This window comes from Dama dama, chromosome 33 (genome assembly GCF_033118175.1).
Source record: "Dama dama isolate Ldn47 chromosome 33, ASM3311817v1, whole genome shotgun sequence".
In the NCBI taxonomy this organism is placed as follows: Eukaryota; Metazoa; Chordata; class Mammalia; order Artiodactyla; family Cervidae; genus Dama; species Dama dama.
In genome coordinates, this window is record NC_083713.1 from 40,314,483 (window position 1) to 40,338,011 (window position 23,529).

The following is a 23,529-nucleotide window of genomic DNA, read 5'->3' on the forward strand; positions in this document are numbered from 1 at the left end:
TCAAGTGTCAGTTTTCTAAAATTATAGAATTTTCGAGCTGGGAAGAACTTTAGAGGTTATAAACCAGCATTAAAACTGGCTGTACCGGGGCTTCCCTGGTGGTCCAGTAGCTAAAACTCCAAGATCCCAGTGTAAGGGGCTCAGATTTGATTCTCTGATCAGGGAACAAGTATTCTTGCCTGGAGAATCCCATGGACAGAGAAGCCTGGAAGGCTAAGGGTTGCCAAGAGTCGGATACAACTGAAGCGACTGAGCATGCGTGCATGCTCATGGAACTAGATCCCACATGCTGCAACTAAAAATCTTGCATGTTGCAACTAAAGATCCCAAGTGCCCCAACTAAGACCCAGTGCAGTCAAATAAGTAAATAAATACTAAAAAAAACCCCACAAAAACCACACACCTGGCTATACAACTCCTAGCCCAAGACTCCTGAATTCAGTCTCATAAAGTCAGTATGATTTAGATATTTTACTGTTTGCTACGTATTATTTGTATGTGCCTAATTTTTCCAAACTAAAATAATATCAATTTAAAATGTTTATAGGGAGAGAATATTAGGGAAAAATTTTGCATTTATATGAAGAGTTTTCTTTCTTGCATTTATAAATAACTACTTTATCTGTGCTACTCTCCTGCAATATTATTTGATTATTGAGAAGATAACTGTAGGGATTTTTGCATTTAATCTCCAATATGTATATGCTGTAATTATTTTTTATATTCTTGAAATTGAGTAAAAACCTCTTGACCACCATTTCTGTGTTTTGAAAGCTGATGAGTTGTGTTTGATACAGTTGGTGGAAGGGTGCTGAGCTCAAAGTCAGGAGATCTGGTTGGGGGTCTAGCCTTGCATATGCTCCCTGCTTCTTTATGTCTTGGATAAAGAGTTTAATCTCCCTGGCTCTGTGTTTACCGATCTGTAAAATCTATCAGTCAGACTAAAATCTTTTCCAGGCTTATGTTAATTCGTGTATAAAATGACATACTGCATGATCTCATTCTAAATCGTGGCCTTGTTTTCTTTGAAAAAAATTTACCAAAAATTTTTCTCACTTTGCTGTAGCCCTTAAATTTATTTCCACAACCCTGTTTGTTTTCATTTTTCCATAAACTGTTTTGAATAGACTCCTTTCTTATTCCCTGTTTGAGATCCATCTCTTCCCTTAGCTCCCACTTCTATCTTGCCTTCCTTTCTTTCCCTCTAGGACCTACTCTTATCCTATCAAGGGAGCAGCTGTTTACTAAAAAAAAAAAAAAAATGAAGACGCATGACAGAGCTCCCCTGCTCTGTGTTGAGGAGTTCTATTCCCTGAGGGGGAATAGAATAGAGCAGTTAGGTCCATGGGCTCTAGAGCCAGACTGCCTGGGTGTGCATTCTAGTCTCTGCCACGCAGCAGCTATATGACCTTTGACCTTACGCTCCTACTCTGCAACATAGGAACAACCGTGTTACCAAACATCATTGTTATGACTGGACATTCCTGGTGGTTCTGACAGTAAAGAATGTGCCTGCAGTGTGGGAGACCGGGTTCGATCCCTGGGTCAGGAAGATCCCCTGGAGAAGGGAATGACTACCGACTCCAGTATTCTCGCCTTGAGAATTCCATGGACAGAGGAGCCTGTCCATGGAATTGGGCTACTCCATGGGGTTGCAAAGAATCGGACATGACTGAGTGACTAACACACACATTGTGAGGATTAAATGAATCAAAATAGATGAAGCACCTAGGATAGAGCCTGGCTAGGAGAAATTGCTCCTTAAATGTTGCCAATTATTGTACCTGACCCTCAGAAAACGATAATCACTTCAGCACAGGGTGGAAGAGGGAAGGGTAATACTGAGTCAGGGTGAGTAGAATGGTGTGTTCTAATAGTTCTAATAGTTCTTTTACAACTGTTCATTCCCTACTTCCATCCTTCTGGGATGAAAATGTTAGGCAAAAGCATGATGAAGAGGAAGACTGCCATGATTTGTGGGTGATGTACCTTTCATTTAATTAGCAGTAATGGCTACCTCTGGCAACATTTTCTTCAAGTAAATTATCTGTTTGAAATGTGATTTTTTTGTTTTCTGCCATAATTCAGAACTGGCATGCCATAATTATTATACTCTAAGACATCAAAGAAAAAAGCCCAGGAATTGTCCTTTGGACAGGCCTATTTATATAATACTGTATTTGAGAAAAAGCACTGGAAAAAAAAAACAAAACTGTTCTTAGCAAAGAATGTTAATTGATGAAAACATTTCTTTGCTAACAATGTAAAAGAAGCAATCTGTTCTTAGCTCTTTCAAACCACAAAACACATTTAGCCATTCATGAACAAAAGCCAATTATTTATTTTCAATACTACCTTTAACAAGTCTTTGTTTTTGATAATGGGGTATTTTTTCCTATTTTCCATCAAAGCAAGTTTTTAATGTGTAACAGCTCTTTTAATAAGAAAAAGGCAGTCAGATCTAACAACGAGATTTTAATTTGGTGCAAAGTATACTTTCCACCTCAATAGTTAACTCTATGAGTTTTTTTTAAGGTGGTGCTTATTCATTTTGATTAAGAAGTCACATGCCTAATATTCTGTAACTCAAATGTAACAAATGTCATGTAAAAATAAAACCATAAGAAAAGATTTTGACTAGAAAGAAGCCAAAATTCTATACTATTTAGAAAATTATATTTAGAAAATTATATTCACATGGTTGGTGAACATGGGGGAGATTGAACCTGAGTAAATCAACAAATATTTTACTCTTTCTCATACTCTTCTAGGATGGAAAGAAAACATGATAGTAAACAGTATTGACAAAAAGTTATACTTAGTGCATATATTTTTTCAGATCATAGATATTGTGTTTGAAGCTGAAAAAGAACTATATTGACAAAAGGAGGGATTAAAATTCCCAAGCCATACGATGTCACATAGCAAAGAATTTGCCTTTTAATAAAGGCATATCTTTAGAATATTTCAGAATATCTTCAGAATATTTTTATTTTAAATACTAACATACAAGAAAAAGTCAGATATTGCATAATTACGTAAGAAATTGATATATAATTCAATAACAAAAAACCCCAAATCATCTGGTTAAAAAATAGGCAGAGGAACTGAATAAACATTTTTCAAAGAAAGACATTCACATGGCCAGCAGGTATAGGAAAAGATGATCAGCATCACTAATCATAAGAAAAATGCAAATCAAAGTAGAATGAGCTATCACCTTATCACTATTAGAATGGCCATCATCAAAAAGACAGCAGCGAACAAGTGCTGGCAGGGTGTGGGGGACTCTTGTACACTGTTGGTGGGGATGTAAATTATGAAAAGCTGCATGGAGGTTCCTCAAGAAATTAAAAACAGAACTGCCATATGATCTAGCAATTCCACTTCTAGGTATATATCTGGAGAAAATGAAATCACTATCTTGAAAAAATATCTGCTGTCCAATTTCATTGCAGCATTATTTACAATAGAGAAGACATGGGAACAGCCTAAGTGTCTATCCTTCAATGAATGAATAAAGAAGCTAAGGTATATGTATACAATATGAAATATTACCCATCCATAAAAAAGAAGGAAATTTTGCTATTCAATAGATGTCTCAGGATATATAAGGCAACTAAATCTGAGCTTATTTTGCAACATTTTAATTAGATGCTTCTAATTTTATATTTTTTCACGTGATAGTTTAGAAATGTTATAGTTAGTATAATTAGCTCTGAGAATCTCTTAATTTTGCTTCTTATGTACTGTGCATTTATTTAAGTTTTCATAGTTCAATTTGGTGAATTGACAGCTCTAGAAATGAAAATCTCATTTTTACAAAGACCCATAAAAAAGATGTTGAAAATTGCCCCAGTTTGTCCAGACTTGGGACTCACCTCTAGATTATAATGATATTTCAGATTCTCTTTCAGGCTCTCTTTCCATGAAATCTTGGTCTGTCTGCCTTTATAACATATAAGGGGTGATTTTCATTGTAAAGTGTGTTGGATTTAAAAACAACTCATATGAGCATCCTGGAATAAGTCTATAGTTGTTTTGATTTGCACAATAATAGCTAACACATCGGAGAAGGCAATGGCACCCCACTCCAGTTCTCTTGCCTGGAAAAATCCCATGGACAGAGGAGCCTGGTGGGCTGCAGTCTATGGGGTCGCTAAGAGTTGGACGTGACTGAGCGACTTCACTTTCACTTTTCACTTTCATGCATTGGAGAAGGAAATGGCAACCTACTCCAGTGTTCTTGCCTGGAGGATCCCAGGGATGGGGGAGCCTGGTGGGCTGACATCTGTGGGGTCGCACAGAGTCGGACACGACTGAAGTGACTTAGCAGCAGCAGCAGCAGCAGCTAACACATATCGTTTGCTGTGTGCCTGACACTTCATATATATTATTTCATTTAGTCTCTTGAAAAATGATATGAGGTAGGTATGCGCATCATCCTACATGCGTGCTAAGTTGCTTCAGTCATGTTTGACTCTTTGCAAGCCCATGGACTGTAGCCCACCAGGCTCCTCTGTCCATAGGACTCTCCAGGCAAGAATACTAGAGTGGGTTTCCATGCCCTTCTCCAGCGGATCTTCATGACCCATGGATCTAACCCTCATCACCTGCCTTGGCAAGTGGGTTCTTTAAAACTAGTGCTGCCTGGGAAGGTCAATTACCATCCAGTTTATAGTAAATTTTGGCACAGATAGTCACTTAACTTGTCCAGAATTGCTCAGCTACCAAGTGTCAGAGCTGGGATTTTAACCTTGGTTTATCCTGCTTCTAGAGTCTACACTTAAAAGCAATATATTCATGAAAGATTTAGAATTGAGTTTCTAACTTCCAAGTTATCTAGTTTTCTGATGAACCTTTATCTGTCTTCCTGTTCCACATTTTCTCTTAATATTGAACATTAGGATGGAAATGTGGAGTGTTATTTTAAAATAAACTTTACTGACATATTTACATTAAAAAAGTACCTATTTCAAGTATAGTGTGATAAGTTTTGACAAATCAATCACCTATCTAAGCATCAACAGAATCGTTTTCATCACTTCAACAATTTCCCTCACCACCCTTTCCCAGGCAACTATTGATCTGCTTTTTGTCATTTTAGATTAATTTCACACAAATGGAATCATACAGCATGTAGTCTTTTCTGACTTCTTGCCTCAGCAGAGTGATTTGAGACTCAGCCATACTGTGTGTATCATTGTTCATTCCTTTTTATTGAGTAGGATTTTTTTATTATATGTATATACTACAATTTTTAATCCATTTATCTGTTGATGGACGTTTGAGTTGTTTCAGTTTTTGGTTATTATGAGTAAGCTGCAATGAACATTTGTGTACAAGTCTTTATATGTTTTGTTTCTCTTGGACTTGCTGGGCCCTATGGTAGTCTTATGTTTAACTATTTAAGAAACTGCCAGTTTTCCAAAGTAGCTATACTGTTTTATAGCCCTGAAAGCAATGCATGAAGTTCTAGTTGCTCTACAATCTTGCTAACACTTGGTATTGTCAATACAGTTGACCTTTGAACAGCAAGTGTTTGAACTGCAAGGGTCCATTTATAAGTAAATTTTTTTCAACTGTATGTATCTCAGTACTATGCTATCTGCAGTTGCTAGAATCCACAGATGTAGGACCTTCCAGGGTCAACTATATGCAGATTTTCAACTGCTGATTTCAGATTTTTACATGCAGATTTCAACAGATAGTTGGTGCCCCTAATCCTTGGGTAGTTCAAGAGTCAACTATATTTTGAAGTTTAGCCATCCTAATGTGTGTGTTGTAGTATTTTATTATGGTTTAAATTTGCATTTTCCTGATAACTAAAGATGTTGAACTTTTTTTTCATGTGTTTATTGGACATGTCTATGTCTTTTGTAAAGCATCTGTTCAAATAATTTGTTAAACTTGTTTTTTAAAGTATGCTAATTTCCAAATATTGAGGGATTTTTCAGCTTTTATCTGATACTGATCTCTCTAATTTCAGAGAAGGCAATGGCACCCCACTCCAGTACTCTTGCCTGGAAAATCCCATGGATGGAGGAGCCTTGGTGGGCTGCCGTCCATGGGGTCGCTAAGAGTCGGACACGACCAAGCAACTTCACTTTCACTTTTCACTTCCATGCATTGGAGAAGGAAATGGCAACCCACTCCAGTGTTCTTGCCTGGAGAATCCCAGGGACGGGGGAGCCTTGGTGGGCTGCCGTCTATGGGGTCGCACAGAGTTGGACACGACTGAAGCGACTTAGCAGCAGCAGCAGCAGCAGCAGATCTCTAATTTAATTCTGTTCATAATTTGATTCTGTTTGGAGAACACACTTTATAAAATCTTAAACCCTATTAAGTTTTGAGACTTGTTTTGAGACCCAGAATATGGTCTACCTTGGTTAATATCTCATTTGCTTTTGTAGTGAATATATATGTTGCTGTTGTCAGAATGTTCTCCAGATGTTAATTAGGTCAAGTTGTTTGATAGTGTTATATACATATTTTATATTCTTACTGATTTTCTATCTACTTTCTATTAATTATTTGGAAAAGAGTCTTGAATTATCCAGCTATAACTGAGAGTTTATCTATTTATTCTTTCAATTGAAAGTTCCTGCTTTTGTTTCATGTACTATGCAATTCAGTTATTAGATGTAAATATTTTTAGACTTAATATCTCTTCTTGATGAATCAAACCCTTTATCTTTATGAAAAGTCCCCCTAATCTCTGGTAATATATCTTATTCCAATATCTTCCTTCTCTGATATTATTATATCACTCCGGATTTCTTATATTTACTTTTACATGGATATATATCTTGCCATCCTTATACTTTTATCCTATGTTTGTCTATATTTTTAAAGTGTATTTTTGGGATAGCATGAAGTTGGCCTTTTTAAAATGATCTCTACCAGTTTGATAATCTCTATCTTTTACTTGCAGTGTTTAGATCATTTACTTTTATTTTTATTTTCTGGCTGTTGCACACAGCATGTGAGATATTAGTTCCCCAGAGTGAAGTGAGCAAGTGAAGTCGCTCAGTTGTGTCTGACTCTTTGTGACCCCGTGGACTGTGGCCCATCAGGCTACTCCATCCATGGGATTCTCCAGGCAAGAATGCTGGAGTGGGTTGCCATTTCCTTCTCCAGGGGATCTTCCCCACCCAGGGATCGAACACAGGTCTCCTGCATTGCAGGCAGACGGTTTAACCTCTGAGCCACCAGGGAAGCCCAAACTGGGGATCAAATCCATGCTCTCTGCAGTGGAAGTGTGGAGTCTTAACCATTGGACCACCAGGGAAGTCCCCTAGGTCATTTATTTTAATATACTTATTAATATGATTGGATTTAAGCCTACCATCTTGCCATTCTTCTTTTGTTATAAACTCCATTTTTTGTTCATTTTCTCTACTTTTTTTTCTTCTTTGGATTGAGTAGCTTTTAGTATTCTATTTTCATCTCTATCAAGAGATTATTGGTTTGATTTTTTAGTAGAACCTCTAGGATTTATATTTAACTCATACTAGTCTATCTTTAATAATATTTTAGTAGTTTACCCATTAGATAACCCAACCGTTATCACACAATATTTTCACTTCCCACCTCCTATCATTTTTCATTGTTATAATTTCTTTTTTATCCATTTATGATATAAATACCACTACATATATTTTTCATCTGGTATCATTTTTTTCCACCTGGAGAACTTTATTTAACATTTCATGTGGTTCAGCACATGAAAAATTTTTAACTTTTATTTGTCTGAAAAATTCTTTGTTCTGCCTTTGTTGTTGAAAGCTATTTTCACCGAGTTTGTAGAATTCTACGTTGCCAGCCTTTAAAACTTTCTTTTAAATAATTTTATTTATTTGAGCACAAGCAGGAGATGAAATGTGCTGGGTTTTCATTGCTGTCTAGGCTTTTCTCTAGTCGTGGTGAGTGAAGGCTACTCTCTGGCTGTGGTATGTAGGCTTCTCATTGTGGTGGCTTCTCTGGTTGTGGAGTATGGACCCTAGGGCACTCAGGCTCCAGTAGTCATGGTACGTGGGCTCAGTAGTCGCGGCTCCCAGACTCTGGAGCACAGACTCAATAGCTGTGGCGCATGGGCTCAGCTGCTCCTCAGTGTATGGGATCCTCCCAGATCAGGGACCGAACTCGTGTCTCCTGCATTGGCGAGCAGACACTTTACCATTGAGCCACTAGGGAAGCCCCAACAACTTTTGCTTTTCATTTAGCACTGTACAGATGTTGTGTCATTTCCTCGTGACTTGTAGTTTCTGAAAAATAGTCTGTGATCATTTTTATTTGTGTCTCTCCTCTTATGTTTGTGTTTTCTTTTAAACCTTTGAGTCTATTTATAGCACTTATTAGAGGTTTTTTTCAAGTTTTTTTAGTACTAATCCTATCATCTCTATCATTTCTGTATCTGTTTCTATTTATTGATTTTTTATCCTGTTTATCAGTCAGTGTATTTCTGCTTCTTGGTATGTTTAGACCTTTTTGAGCAGATAATGGACATTTAAATGTTACATTGTTGAACATCTTGATTTTTCTGTCTTAAAATTAGTGCTGGGTCTTGTTTGGTAGGCAGTTAAGACTCGTGGATCAGATCAAGGCTTGTCTTAAACTTTGGTAGGATGAGTGCTGAGTAGCCTTCACTATAAACAAAAATTAGCCTTGCTATTGAGGTATAGCCTCCTGGGGTCACTACTGAATGCCCAGGCTGATTAACAAGGACTTTTTACTCAAGCGGTATGAAGTTGAACATCTCCCACCCCTCTGTGAACTCTAGTAACTGCTCATCTTACATCTTCCCATTCAATGTTTGCTTAGATTTTGACTGTTTTCTCCTCTATACACACCTCTTAGAATTCAACAAAAACTCAAGAAGAACCATGTTCAGATTTACGGAGCTGACTTTCTGCATAGCTCCCTTCTTTTATGGAACTCTACTCCACAAGCTTCTGGATACCTTAGCTTAGCTTCCCTAATGGCTGATCTCTGACTCTTCAAATTTACTAATGCTTGAGAATTATTCCTCCTTATTGCATGATCGAGAATATACCTCCAAGCTGAAAGCCAGGGAAATCATGACGCTCATTCAGCTTGTTTCTCTTTTCTAAGCAATCATGGACACTGTTCTTGAATGTGTTTCTATGTTTTCACATGGGTTTCATAAATTTTGTGCAGTTTTCTAGTTGTTTCAGTGGAAGGGTAAGCTTGGTCTCTGATACTCCATCATGATCAGAAGTGGAAGTCTAATTTGTTATTCTTAATATTGCTATTACTACCTTAATCCCTCAGAAAAACCTTTCAACAGTTTGTATTTTTGTATATGTATGTGGTTATGCATTGGATATCCTTGACTCCTTCTTTCTTAAAAGATTCTATTCCACTGATTTCTTTAATAAATCCTAGTCTGATTTTCTTCCTTCTTCTCTTGCCATTTTTTTAAATACTCATTTCAGGTTCATCATCTTCTACCTGGGTATTCTAAACTTAGATTTTTTTAAGGCTTAGTTTAGATCCCTTTTCCTTTTTATTTTGTCTTTCTGGAAAATCTCACCTACAACATTAAAGGTCACCAATGACCCTGAACCCTCTATTTCCAGCCTACATCTCTCTTACATACTCTAGACCCGCCTGCCTTCTTGGATATCTCTGAGGCAACTCGAAGTCAAGTTAATAAAATTGTGATCCTCTCACCTGCCCAGACACCAACCTCGAGACCTGACCCTCTTCCAGTATTTCGCATTTCAGTGAATTATTTGTTGTTGTTCAGTCGCTCAGTTATGTCTGACTCTTGGCGACCCCATGGACTGCAGCATGCCAGGCTTCCCTGTCCTTCACCATCTACTGGAGCTTGCTCAAACTCGTGTCCATTGAGTCAGTGATGCCATCCAACCATCTCTTTCTCTGTTCTCCCCTTCTCCTCCTGCCTTCAGTCTTTCTCAGCATCAGGGTCTTTTCTTATGAGATAGCTCTTTGCATCATGTGCTGATTATTAGAACTTCAGCTTCAGCATCAGTCCTTCCAATGAATATTCAGGGTTGATTTCCTTTAGGATTGACTGTTTTGATCTCCTTGCAGTCCATGGGACTCTCAAGAGTCTTCTTCAACACCACAGTTCAAAAGCATCAATTCTTTGGTGTTGAGCCTTATTTATGGTCCAACTCTCACATCCATACATGGCTACTGGAAAAACCATAGCTTTGACTAGATGGACCTTTGTTGGCAAAGGAATGTCTCTGCTTTTTAATATGCTGTCTAGGTTTGTTATAGCTTTTCTTCCAAGGAAAATTTCTTCTTGTGAATTATAGCTTCACCCTATTCACTTGTGTAGGCTTCCTTAGTGACTGTGGTAAAGAACACACCTGCCAATACAGGAGATGCAGGTTCAATCCCTGGGTCAGGAAGATCTCCTGGAGGAAGAAATGGCAACCCACTCCAGTATTCTTGCCTGGGAAATGCCATGAACAGAGAGGATCCTGGTGGGCTACAGTCCACAGGGTTGCAAAAGAGTCAGATACAGCTTAATGTCTAAACAACAATAACATCCACTTGTGCTGGTCAAAAACCCTAGAGGGACTTGGACAGTTTCCTGTCCCTTATTTCCTTGCCATCCCTAACTATGCCTCTCTGTGTATTTTCTCCATCAACAAGTCCTGTAAGTTTCACCTCATAAAATTTTTGGACTCCATCCATCCATCACTATTGCCACTGAATTAGCCCAAGCTAAATATCACCACTCATCTGACCTACTAAAACAGTCTCTTACCTGTCATCTATGTATTCCTATCCAATGATCTACCCCAATCTGTTCTCAATACCTCAGGTTAAAATAATTTTCCAAAATGCAGATCAAAGCATGCCACTGCTTTCTTGAATCTCCTCAGTGAATTCTCATTGATTTTAAGACAAAGGCTGTAATCCTAAACAGAGTCTATAAGGCTCTACAAGTCTTGGCCCTTGACTACCTCTCTTTTTCTGTCACCACAATACCCTATGCTCTCCAGCCACATTGGCTTTCTTTCAGTTCTTGGGAGAGATCACCTTCCTTATTGCCATAAGAACTCAGCATTTGCAATTACCTCTGTTTGGGGTGTCTTTTCCTACCTTTGACTCACACCCTTCTCCAGCTTAATCCTTATTTATAGATTTCAGCTCATGTCACCTCTTCAAGACAGCCGTTCTCTCCCTTTAAACATGAACTTTGTGTATATTGGTATAAAACTAATAATGCCGCAGCCACTTGATCCCCGGGGGAAATAAGCTTCATGTCTTCAGCATTAGGTACTACATAAATATTTGTTGAGTGAATGAATGAATGGGCCAGTGATTGGATTGCCTTTTTATTTTTATAGAATCATGAGAATGCTAGATCCTAAATAAATATTTATTGACTGTATTATAAATGCCTAATGTGCATCATTTCTTGTATTCTGCATGATAGTTTATTTATAGCCTTTTAAAAATAAGTTCATTGGCATGAATCAGCCATGGATTTAACATGTGTTCCCCATCCTGAACCCCCCATTCATGTCAATGTATGGCAAAAACCACTATAATATTGTAAAGTAATTAGCCTCCAACTAATAAAAATAAATGAAAAAAAATAAAAATAAGTTCAGGGACTTCTCTGGTAGTGCAGTGGCTAAGACTGTACACTCCCAGTGCAGGGGGCCTGGGTTTGATCCCTGATCAGGGAACTAGATATCCCACATGCTGCAACTAAGAGTTCGCATGCTGCAACTAGAGATCCCATGTGACACAACTAAAAGATTCCACACACAGCAATGAAGATCCTATGTGTTGTGACTATAACCCAGCACAGCCAAACAAATAATTAAGTAACTTTTAAAAGTAAAAATTAGTTCATATGACACTGAAAATAATGGCAAAGGGAGTTCCCTACTGGCATGGTGCTTAGAATTCCAGGCTTTCACTGCTATGTCTTCTGGTTTAACCCCTGGTTGGGAAACTGAGAGCCTGCAAACTGCTTGGCATGGCCAAAACGTAGCATAGAAGAATATAATTTTGTGTTAACATTCATTATGAATGCAGATTCTTTTCTAAAAAATATAGAGACGATTTACCTCCTAGAGCTGGTTGCCATTTTCTTTCTAGGGGAAAAGTGGCCTACCTTCAAAATATTTCAGTCAGTTTTCAACCATACAGATTTCATGTTTTACAAAGGAAGTGATCATATCCCGCTTCTCGAGAAGGAAATGGGCTTGTGGAGGTAGTTCTGCCCTCTCTCCCCTCTCACACAGTACTCCTGAGAACTGTAGCCTCACTCTACCGGTGCATTTTCCTTTTTTTTTTTAATTTATTTATTTTCATTGGAGGCTGATTACTTTACAGTGTTATGGTGGTTTTTGCCATACATTGACATGAATCAGCCATGGGTGTACATGTGTCCCCCATCCTGATCCCCCCTCTCCCCTCCCTCCCCATCCCATCCCTCAGGGTCATCCCAGTGCACCAGCCCTGAGCACCCTGTCTCATGCATAGAACCTGGACTGGCGATCTGTTTCACATATGATAATATACATGACTCAATGCTATTCTCTCAAATCATCCTACCCTCGCCTTCACCCACAGAGTCCAAACGTCTGTTCTTTACATCTGTGTCTCTTTTTCTGTTTCGCATGTAGGGTCATTGTTACCATCTTTCTAAATTCCATATATATGTGTTAATATACTGTATTGGTGTTTTTCTTTCTCACTTACTTCACTCTGTATAATAGGCTCCAGTTTCATCCACCTCATTAGAACTGATTCAAATGTACTCTTTTAAATAGCTGAGTAATATTCCATTGTGTATATGTACCACAGCTTTCTTATCCATTTGTCTGCCGATGGACATCTAGGTTGCTTCCATGTCCTGGCTATTGTAAACAGTGCTGCGGTGAACATTGGGGTACATGTGTCTCTTTCAATTTTGGTTTCTTCGGTGTGATGCCCAGCAGTGGGATTGTTGGGTTCTATGGGAGTTCTGTTTCCAGTTTTTTAAGCAGTCTCCACACTGTTCTCCATAGTCTGCCAGTACATTTTCATTGTCCAGCTGAGTTGTTGTTTATTATCTCATGTGTGCTGAATCCCATGTTTAGTGCTTTAGAGTATCATGAATTTTCAAAATAAGTATTAGTAATAATGCAAAACATGTATTACCAGTCCTGTCTTACAAATTAAAAATTTATGCCCAGAGAAATTAAAAGAATTGCTCAAAACCTTAGTTACTGGTGCCAGATACAGGATTTATGAAGTTCAAAAGTTGTATCCTCTCTGCTACAATTCCGAAGTCTACTGTGGGAAATTGAGAGTTAACTTCAAAATTATTTGCATCTTGGACTTTATGGCATCAGATTCAGTTAAAGAATTGTGTTTTTTTTTTTTTTTAAAAAGGTTTCTTTAAACTTCTATGACTCATTCTTAATGTAACCTTTCTACAGTAATTAAATTTTCATTGAGCTATTTCATGACTTTATTATTAGGCCTTGTGATTTTCAATTCTTTGGAAATCAATAGAATTATTTTGATACTTGCTTGTTTCCAAATATTAAAAGCTAAGTAATTTAAGCCTTTTCACTTAGTCAGTTAAAACATGATCTTGGTATTGATCAGCATATAACTCTATTGACCTTCCATAGAAAAACACAGCCCAAAGCGAAAACTAATGCTTCCTCTGGCTTAGTTTGGGTTATTATCTTCTCAAATTGTGAAAAACAACATACAGTTTCAAGTTTATGTTCTGCTTCTATGTAACCCTTCTAAAAGTTAAAGTGTTTTCTTTTACAGTACATCTATTCATTTACTAACTCATTTGTCCATGTAGAAAGCAGTTATTGACTGCTTCCTCCATGCCAGGCATCATTCCAATTGTACACAAGACAGACGAAATGCTAGTCCCAAAGATTTTTCCGTTCTAGTTGGGAGAAATGGACAACCAAACAATGAAATAGTGATAATTACTGGTGGGCAAATATACAGGGTGTTCTGATAAAGAGGGTTGGAAATGGTGGGGGCAGGGGCTTTAATTTGGGCAGAATGATCACATAAGGTCTTTTGGTGGAGGTGACATTTGAATCAAGACCTCAACTGTAAGGAGTTGGTCATTTGAAGAGCTACAAGAACTACTTTCCAAACAGATGCACCAGACATAGAGGAAGGAATGAGAGGTACCAGGACTAGAAAAGTGTTGCTGGAACATAGCGCGTAAGTCTGGAAAAAGAGGCAGGGGTCAGATCTTGAAGATTTCAAATAAAGTTATCATCAGTTTTTTCTGAAATAACATTATTGATATTATTACATTTGCCTTAGAATTAACTTTATCATCCCTGGCGCTCTTTATTACTTATGCCACAGAGAGGAATGTATATTATCACAAAATTTTAAGAATTTAAAGGTTCCTTAAAAGTTACCTAATCCACTCCTTCATCTCAGAGATAATGCATTTTTAGCCCAGAAAAATAAAGAGGCTTATAGTAAGTAACTCAGCAAGACTGGTCAGGCTAGGATTTTAGTTCAAGCTTCAGTATTGTAGAGCCCGGTGTTCTTTCCAGAAAACAGTTTTTAAGAAAACATAAATTTTTTTTAAAAATGTATAGCATTTGTGTGACTCTCCTGTTTTCTATTAAAGCTTTTAAAAATAAGTTACCGTAATTTATTACTACCAGTATTTAGGTACAGGTAATTGACAAATTTGGATTGTATATATATATATGTATATATATATTCAGTTCAGTTCAGTCGCTCAGTCGTGTCCGATTCTTTGTGACCACATGAATCGCAGCACGCCAGGCCTCCCTGTCCATCACAAACTCCCGGAGTTTACTCAAACTCATGCCCATCCAGTCGGTGATGCCATCCAGCCATCTCATCCTCTGTTGTCCCCTTCTACTCCTGCCCCCAATCCCTCCCAGCATCAGGGTCTTTTCCAATGAGTCAACTCTTCGCATGAGGTGGCCAAAGTATTGGAGTTTCAGCTTCAGCATCAGTCCTTCCAATGAACACCCAGGACTTATATCCTTCAGGATGGACTGGTTGGATCTCCTTGCAGTCCAAGGGACTCTCGAGTCTTCTCCAACACTGCAGTTCAAAAGCATCAATTTTTCGGTGCTCAGCTTTCTTCACCATCCAACTCTCACATCCATACATGACCACTGAAAAAACCATAGCCTTGACCAGACGGACCTTTGTTGGCAAAGTAATGTCTCTGCTTTTTAATATGCTATCTAGGTTGGTCATGACTTTCCTTCCAAGGAGTAAGCGTCTTTTAATTTCATGGCTGCAGTCACCATCTGCAGTGATTTTGGAGCCCAGAAAAATAAAGTCTGACACTATTTCCACTGTCACCCCATCTATTTCCCATGAGGTGATGGGACCAGATGCCATGATCTTAGTTTTCTGAATGTTGAGCTTTAAGCCAACTTTTTCACTCTCCTCTTTCACTTTCATCAAGAGGCTTTTTAGTTCCTCTTCACTTTCTGCCACAAGGGTGGTGTCATCTGCATATCTGAGGTTGTTGATATTTCTCCCGGCAATCTTGATTCCAGCTTGTGCTTCTTCCAGCCCAGCATTTCTCATGATGTACTCTGCATATAAGTTAAATAAGCAGGGTGACAATATACAGCCTTGACGTACTCCTTTTCCTGTTTGGAACCAGTCTGTTATTCCATGTCCAGTTCTAACTGTTGCTTCCTGACCTGCATACAGGTTTCTCAAGAGGCAGGTCAGGTGGTCTGGTATTCCCATCTTCTTCAGAATTTTCCACAGTTTATTGTGATCCACACAGTCGAAGGATTTGGCATAGTCAATAAAGCAGAAATAGATGTTTTTTCTGGAACTCTCTTGCTTTTTTGATGATCCTTAGGGATTGGAATGAAAACGGACCTTTTCCAGTCCTGTGGCCACTGCTGAGTTTTCCAAATTTGCTGGCATATTGAGTGCAGCACTTTCACAGCATCATCTTTCAGGATTTGAAATAGCTCAACTGGAATTCCACCACCTCCGCTAGCTTTGTTCGTAGTGATGCTTTCTAAGGCCCACTTGACTTCACTTTCCAGGATGTCTGGCTCTAGGTGAGTGATCACACCATCATGATTATCTGGGTCATGAAGATCTTTTTTGTACAGTTCTTCTGTGTATTCCTGCCACCTCTTCTTAATATCTTCTGCTTCTGTTAGGTCCATACCATTTCTGTCCTTTATTGAGCCCATTTTTGCATGAAATGTTCCCTTGGTATCTCTAATTTTCTTGAAGAGATATCTAGTCTTTCCCATTCTATTGTTTTCCTCTATTTCTTTGCATTGATCGCTGAGGAAGACTTTCTTATCTCTCCTGGCTATTCTTTGGAATTCTGCATTCAAATGGGAATATCTTTCCTTTTCTCTTTTGCTTTTTGCTTCTCTTCTTTTCACAGCTATTTGTAAGGGCTCCTCAGACAACCATTTTGCCTTTTTGCATTTCTTTTCCATGGGGATGGTCTTGATCCCTGTTTCCTGTACAATGTCATGAACCTCCTTCCATAGTTCATCAGGCTCTCTGTCTCTCATATCTAGTCCCTTAAATCTATTTCTCACTTCCACTGTATATTCATAAGGGATTTGATTTAGGTCATACCTGAATGGTCTAGTGGTTATCCCTACTCTCTTCAGTTTAAGTCTGAATTTGTCAATAAGGAGTTCATGATCTGAGCCACAGTCAGCTCCTGGTCTTGTTTTTGTTGACTGTATAGAGCTTCTCCATCTTTGGCTGCAAAGATGACCTCCAGAAAGTTCCTCACACAGTGCCTGACACATAATATCCCTGTGGTGACACACTCTTGCTGGCTGAGCACTGTAGCCATTGAAAATATGAACGTTGGGCGTGAATGATGAGAAGGACCCTTTGAGAGTCAGCTGAAAATTATTTGGAGAAAAAGAAATGCCTCTGGGTTGGTACTATTTGAGGAGATATTGATGTTTTCCTTTGTATTTGTTTGTTTTTTTAATTGAAAAAAATGATTTTTGCATTACAGTTCAATTTTATCTGCAATTCTTTGACACATCTACTTTTAAAAAATTTTATTACTGAAGTATAGTTGAACATATCCGGGGCTTCCCTGGTGGCTCAGATGGTAAAGAATCTGCCTGCAATGCAGGAAACGAAGGTTTGATCCCTGGATCAGGAAGATGTCCTGGAGAAGGGAATGGCTACCCATTCCAGTATTCTTGCCTGGTGAATATCATGGACAGAGGAGCCTGGTGGGCTGTAGTCCACGGGGTCTCAAAGAGTCGGACATGACTTAGCTACTAACACTAACTGAACACATCTGGTTTTTTAAAGCATATTAGAACTATAAAGGTGATTTTGCATGAAAGTGATTGTTCTATAGAATAATATCATTATTGCTGATATTGCACAAATGTTTTAGAAGATTTCACACTTGCTCAGTAGAGCTTGATCACTCTTGAATCACTTTCTGTTTGGGTGATGCTGCTTTTCCTCATCTAATAACTTCCTTCATTTCTCTCAGTCTATTTTTTCTGTCATTCTTGAATTCCCTATCTCCTCAGTATACCACTTTTCATTATTTCTAGTCTAAACATTTTCAGGAAAGCAGATATGATAAAGGGTTAGATGAGCATTTAAAAATTTAAACATTCACAAATTATTTAGTCACTAGCAAACTAGTGTAAGGACCAAGTCTGGCCAGCAGACTATTCATATAAATAAAGCTTTATTGTAACCATGCTTTTTAGATTAAATATTGTCTATGGCAGCTTTAGGGCTTCCTTGATCACTCAGTGGTCAAGAATCCGCCTGCCAATGCAGGAGACATGGGTTTGATCCCTGGATCGGGAAGATCCCCTGGAGAAGGATATGGCAACCCACTCCAGTATTCTTGCCTGGGAAATCCCATGGACAGAGGAACCTGGCAGGTTATGGTCCATGGCGTCACAAAAGAGTCAGACTGGATTGAGTAACTAAAACAGCAACAGCAAACAATGGCAACTTCAGTGCTACACAATAGAATTGGATAGTTATAAACAGTCTCTACAGTTTGCAAGGCATAAAATATTTCTTATCTGATTTCTTACAGGAAAGTTTGTCAACCCTGGATTTAGTTTACCCCAGATTTTGAAAATCAGGAGAAAATTTTTTAAAAATCTGAAACAGGATATATTCTTTAAGATAGGAATTGTGCCTTCACTCATCATTTTATCCTTAGTTCCTAGCCTAAAGCCAGGCTTAGAGAAGATACTGAACAAAATATTTGTGGAATTGAATTGATTACATTAATTTTAAAAATTAAATACTTAAAATTAAAAAGAAATTTCCTCCTGTTATGTTGTTATTAAGGCTGGCACTGTAGAGTAAACTAGCAGGACTAGCCCATTAGAATGACCATTATAAATAATCTCCCTGGGTGATTTGTAATACATTAAAAAAACATTCCTTTTGTGAAAAAATCTATTAGTTTAATGGAATCATATGTTTGAGAGAGAATACTTGACCCCCTGCTGCTTCTTTTAATGTCTTGCCTTTTATGCTAAGATTCCTTGAATAATTTCTTAATACTTTAGGCATGATCATTCATCAAATTCCAAGACTCACGAACAGGAAGTTCTCCACGTATTTTCAGTAGGTGTATTGTAATACCTGGTTTGGAAAAATTGAGTAGAAAAACCTTTGTACCTATCCGGTTACAGATGTATTACAAAATTAATTTTAATTTTTGTTGCATTGCTATAAAGATCAAAATGCTCTAAACTATTGTAATTGTCATTTTTATTCAAAATTTTGCAAAGAAAGGAATCTAATTTTAGAAATGATACTTTTTAAAAATTAGTGTATGGACTTCTGGTTTTCCTTCTGTGAGTCCATTCATTTTTCTGTGATGGAACAAATATTAAGTTTGGAAATTTTTTCACAAAATACTTCTTATTGATAAGAATGACCTGTGATACTTGTTTCAAAAAAGTTTGAAGGGGAAATTTGAACAGCTAGAACACAGAGGATTTGCAGGGGCAGTTAAACTATTCTGTTTGATACTATGGTAGATATATGTCATTATACATTTGTCCAGATCCATAGACTGTTCAACACCAAGAGTCAACCTTAATGTAACTATGGACTTTGAATAAAATGGTATGTCAAATGTAGGTTCATCAGTGGTAACAAATGGACCACTCTGGTGGGGAATGTTGATAGCAGCTATACATGTGTGGCACAGGGAATATATGGGAAATCTTTGTGCTTTTCTCCAAAGCTTGCTATGAACCTCATGCTGCTCAGAAAAAGTAAAATCTTAAACAAAAGGCAATAAAATTCCTAAGCCTCCTAAATTCCCATTCAGTGTTTGTGGGGTGCGTCCAGGACTCTTTTAAATATAAATACTCCAAGTGATTCACATCATCAGAGAAGTTTTAGGAAATGCTACTGTAAAGAATGCCTTCACATTTTGAAAATCATATATGAAGTGATTTACTAAGCTGGAAAAACTTACCTGGTCCTATTGATATGCTCCCACCATTGATGAGAGAATGTCAGATTGATTAAAGTAAGGCAGATAGAGAAGGAGAAACATCATATGACATCTCTTATATGTGGAATCTAAAAAGAAATGCTACAAATGAACTTATTTACAGAATAGAAACAAATTCACAGAGTTAGAAAACAAACTTAGGGTTCCTGGAGGGGAAGGATGGGGGGAGGGGATAGTTAGGGAGTTTGAGATCTACATGTATACTCTGCTATATTTAAAATGGATAATCAGCAAGGACCTACTGTTCAGCACTGGAAACTTTACTCAGTATTATCTATGAACTAGCCTGGATGGGAGGGAAGTTCGGGGGAGAAGGGACACATGGATATTTATGGTCGAATCCCATTGCTGTCCACCTGAAACTATCACAGCATTGTTAACTGGCTGTACTCCAATATAAAATAAAAAGTTTAAAAAAAAGAATGCCTCCACATTAAAAAAATCGTATATGAAGCAATTTGAGTAAGTTCGGAAAACCTGATCCTATTAATGTACTCCCACCAATGATGAGGCCATTTTAATATTTATACATAGAATTTAATATTTGTACTTTAAAATGCTAAATTTTAAAAAAAGTTATCAATTACTTATAGTGAGTTTCTTTTGATATTTCAGTCACTGACTCTCCTTCAATATTTTGAGCATATTTGGGTCAGAGATTTCCCCTGAGAAGTTGATGAAATCTGTGTAATCTCTCCCCAGGAAAGTTAGCACAAAATTTTTTGCATATAATCACAAGGTTTCTACTTACCCTGACATTTAATAATGGACCATGACTATGGACCAGTTTAAGAAATATTCTTCAGTTGGAGCCCCTTTGTTTTTAATTTTGCTCTATATGTAAATGTGTTTACCGTTTGGTTTTTTTTTCCCCAATCAGGTGCTATGAATTTAATAATTGTGCCAGTATCCTAACTGTATGTATCTCCCTTTCCAGTTAAATAAGACATATATCATCATCGTACTTCTTTTGCTTAATATGTCCTTTAAGAAATAAAAATTTCACATATTCTCATACAGTTGTGGATTTGGGGGATGCTATTTATGGAAAGAGCAGGAAGTTGACAGTTTGTCGGTAGAATAATGAGGGACAGTTGCCTTGAGACTGGGTCACCCCAGGTAGAGTATGAGGGAAGGAAGAAGGTGCCTGGGGAAGGAGCTGAAGGACCAGAAGCCAGCAATGAAAAACAGAGGGCAAACCAGAGTCCAAGGGGTGAATTCAGAGGAAGCTGGCAACGCAAGCCCTTGATTCCTCCCTGGTTTTAGAAATGGGAGTTCAGTGAAGGATGCAAACAGCTTGGGTGGCAGATGGCTTCAGAGAGAACTGTTTCAACCCAAATTTGAGCCATGTATCGAAAACTCAGGCAGAAAGAATCTTGTTTTCTTCAAGGTTTTAGGAATAAGGTCAGTGGGCGAGAGAGAGAGAGAGAGAAATGTTGAGTGGGGCAGAGAGGGAAGAAGAAGGGAGAGAGAGAAATGAGACAGAGAGGAAATAGAGACAGAAAGAGAGAAGTTTGGCAAAGAAACCACACTTGTATTAATGTAGACAAAACTGGGCTCATTGGTTATGCTGGAAATGTCATCTGCCTACCTGGCTGTAATGTCAACAGCGTGTACTTCAAAATGATTTCCTGAAAGTGTATATTTGTAGTGTTTCATGCCTCACTGTGAGGGGAAGAGTATCAGAAAATACAGGAGGGCCAGTCTCTTACCTGTGTGCCAAATTGGATGCAGGGCTCACCCTAGCCCATAGGACGCATGTGTGAATGAGAAGCAGGCAGACACAGTCCCACTCCAGGATGTGTGGCTTACAAGGCAGCACAGTTGAGATTTCAGCCCCGTTTCTCTCCACTGCCAGACCTGCTTGTTCAGGAAACTCCCTGCCCAACGCTTTGAGTTCGCCCTGTTACAAAAAAATTGAATTTCTGCTTAGGCTTCAGGCAGTAGAGCAGATGAGAGCCCTTGGATCTGTATAGAGACAGTGTAGGTCTCTTACAAGTCAGAGCTTCTACTGTAAATATTGTAAACTTTTTTTTAGGATTCAAATTATCCAAGTAAGTATGAATCTGGGCAGTAAGGTCATAGAGCAGTCAGGTTTAGGGGAGATGTACCTTGAAGTCAAGGAGGAGGAAGACACTGGTCCATCTGCATCACAGAGAACCAGCCTGGCAGTCAGTCAAGATGCAGATGTTTCAGTCAGATTGTTCTCACATCCATAAGCTAGTTATAATTTTCATGTTTTCACAAATAACTACAGAAAAAGTTTCAGAAGTCACCATGTTCATGTTGTTACTGCCTTTTTTAATCTCTTGTTAATCTTTTCTGTTTCTTTTTTTCCTGTTTCTTAGTGAAAATAAAGAAAACACAAGTATGCATTTTTGTTTTTCCTCGTTTTCCTTAAAAAACAGGAAAAATATTTAAATTCTCCCCATTGTGCCCTTTTATTCTATTGACTCGTTTGTCAGTTGGTAACTTACCTCTTTGCAAAAAGTTTCAATGAACTGATCTACATACATATTCACAAGGGCTCCATAACGTTATCAAAATTAATAAAATGTATACACTACTATTAATATATATAAAATGGGTAACCAAGTATCTACTGCATAGCACAGGAAACTCTGCTCAATATTTTGTAATAGTCTATAATGGGAAATAATCTGAAAGAGAATATATATATATATATATATGTATTACAAGATGATTTAAAATAAACATTCATTGATTGCCCTCTTACAAATCTCAGGGTGGAATTGGCTAATTTTCTGGAAGCACAATGCTTGAGTTAAGGATTTCAGAGAGGAAGGCTGAGCCCCTCTAGTGACTGGAATATTCTGGAGCACTGTCTAGGTTACTGCCTTCCTGGTTTGATGATTTAGATAATTGCTATGCTATTTCTTTAAAAAATTTTAAACTAGTTTAATTTCTAGCACAAAAGCTGTGCTGAAAACACCACATGGAAAAGTGTATACAGATCTAGGAAATGGTTAAGGATATTTCATGATAAATGCAAAGTTTAAAAACTCAGTTTCAAAGTCTAATGTAAACTGATGTTGCAAAGGAGTGTGATCTGTTTAAATTTAGAATGCTGAAACAGTTTGGGTATTAACAGTTGTTTTTGGTGTGATCCAATCTTCAACCAAGATTTCCCTGGTGGCTCAGATGGTAAAGTGTCTGCCTACAATGCAGGAGACCTGGGTTTGATCCCTGGGTTGGGAAGATCCTCTGGAGAAGGAAATGGCAGCCCATTCCAGTACTCTTGCCTGGAAAATCCCATGGATGGAGGAGCGTGGTAGGCTACAGCCCATGGGGTCACAAAGAATTGGACATTACTGAACAACTTCACTTTCAATCTTCAACCAACTGATAGCCTGAGTTAGCTTGAGTTCTTCCTCATTGCTAATATTTCTGTTGAGGGGTAGCTTGGCATCCTCATTTGCTTTTACAGTTTGTACTTCATGTATCTTAGATTAGATAAGAAATCATGCAGTCCCTCTAAGATTTCTCAGTGATAATAATGGCTAACTTTTGGGGACATTTGCTCTCTACCAGGCACTATGCTAAACTCTTTACATATATGATTTCATTTATAACTGAAAGTGAAAGTCACTCAGTCGTGTCCAGCTTTTTGCGACCTCATGGACCATACAGTCCATGGAATTCTCCAGGCTAGAATACTGGAGTGGGTAGCCTTTCCCCTCTCCAGGGGATCTTCCCCAAACAGGAATCGAACCCAGGCCTTCCTCATTGCAGGTGGATTCTTTACCAGCTGAGCCACAAGGGAAATCCATTTACAACTTCATTTATAACTGAATATAGCCTAATTTCCATTCGGCAACTAGTGTTATATTACAAGAGACAATGGAAGCTAAGAGGTTAAGTAATTTACTCATGTCATACAACTAGTAACTGAAGAAATGAGACTTGAATTTGGGCCTGTTTAATCCACACAATGACTGTTTGTTACTTAAACAGTGATATTAGGACCAGTTTGTGGGTACCAGCGC

At 38.0% G+C, this 23,529-nt stretch overlaps 1 protein-coding gene across 6 annotated transcripts in view; it reads left to right on the forward strand.

Moving 5' to 3' along the window:
* Positions 1-23,529, forward strand: part of CCDC148 (coiled-coil domain containing 148) — a 277,310-nt gene that overhangs the window by 12,785 nt on the left and 240,996 nt on the right. The window contains exon 2 of one of the 6 annotated variants that reach the window (XM_061135101.1): positions 3,459-3,531. The exons of the other annotated variants lie outside the window; for them this stretch is intronic. The gene's annotated coding sequence lies outside the window, so the exon portion shown is untranslated. The remainder of the gene's footprint in view (positions 1-3,458; positions 3,532-23,529) is intronic. 6 annotated transcript variants of the gene reach the window in all.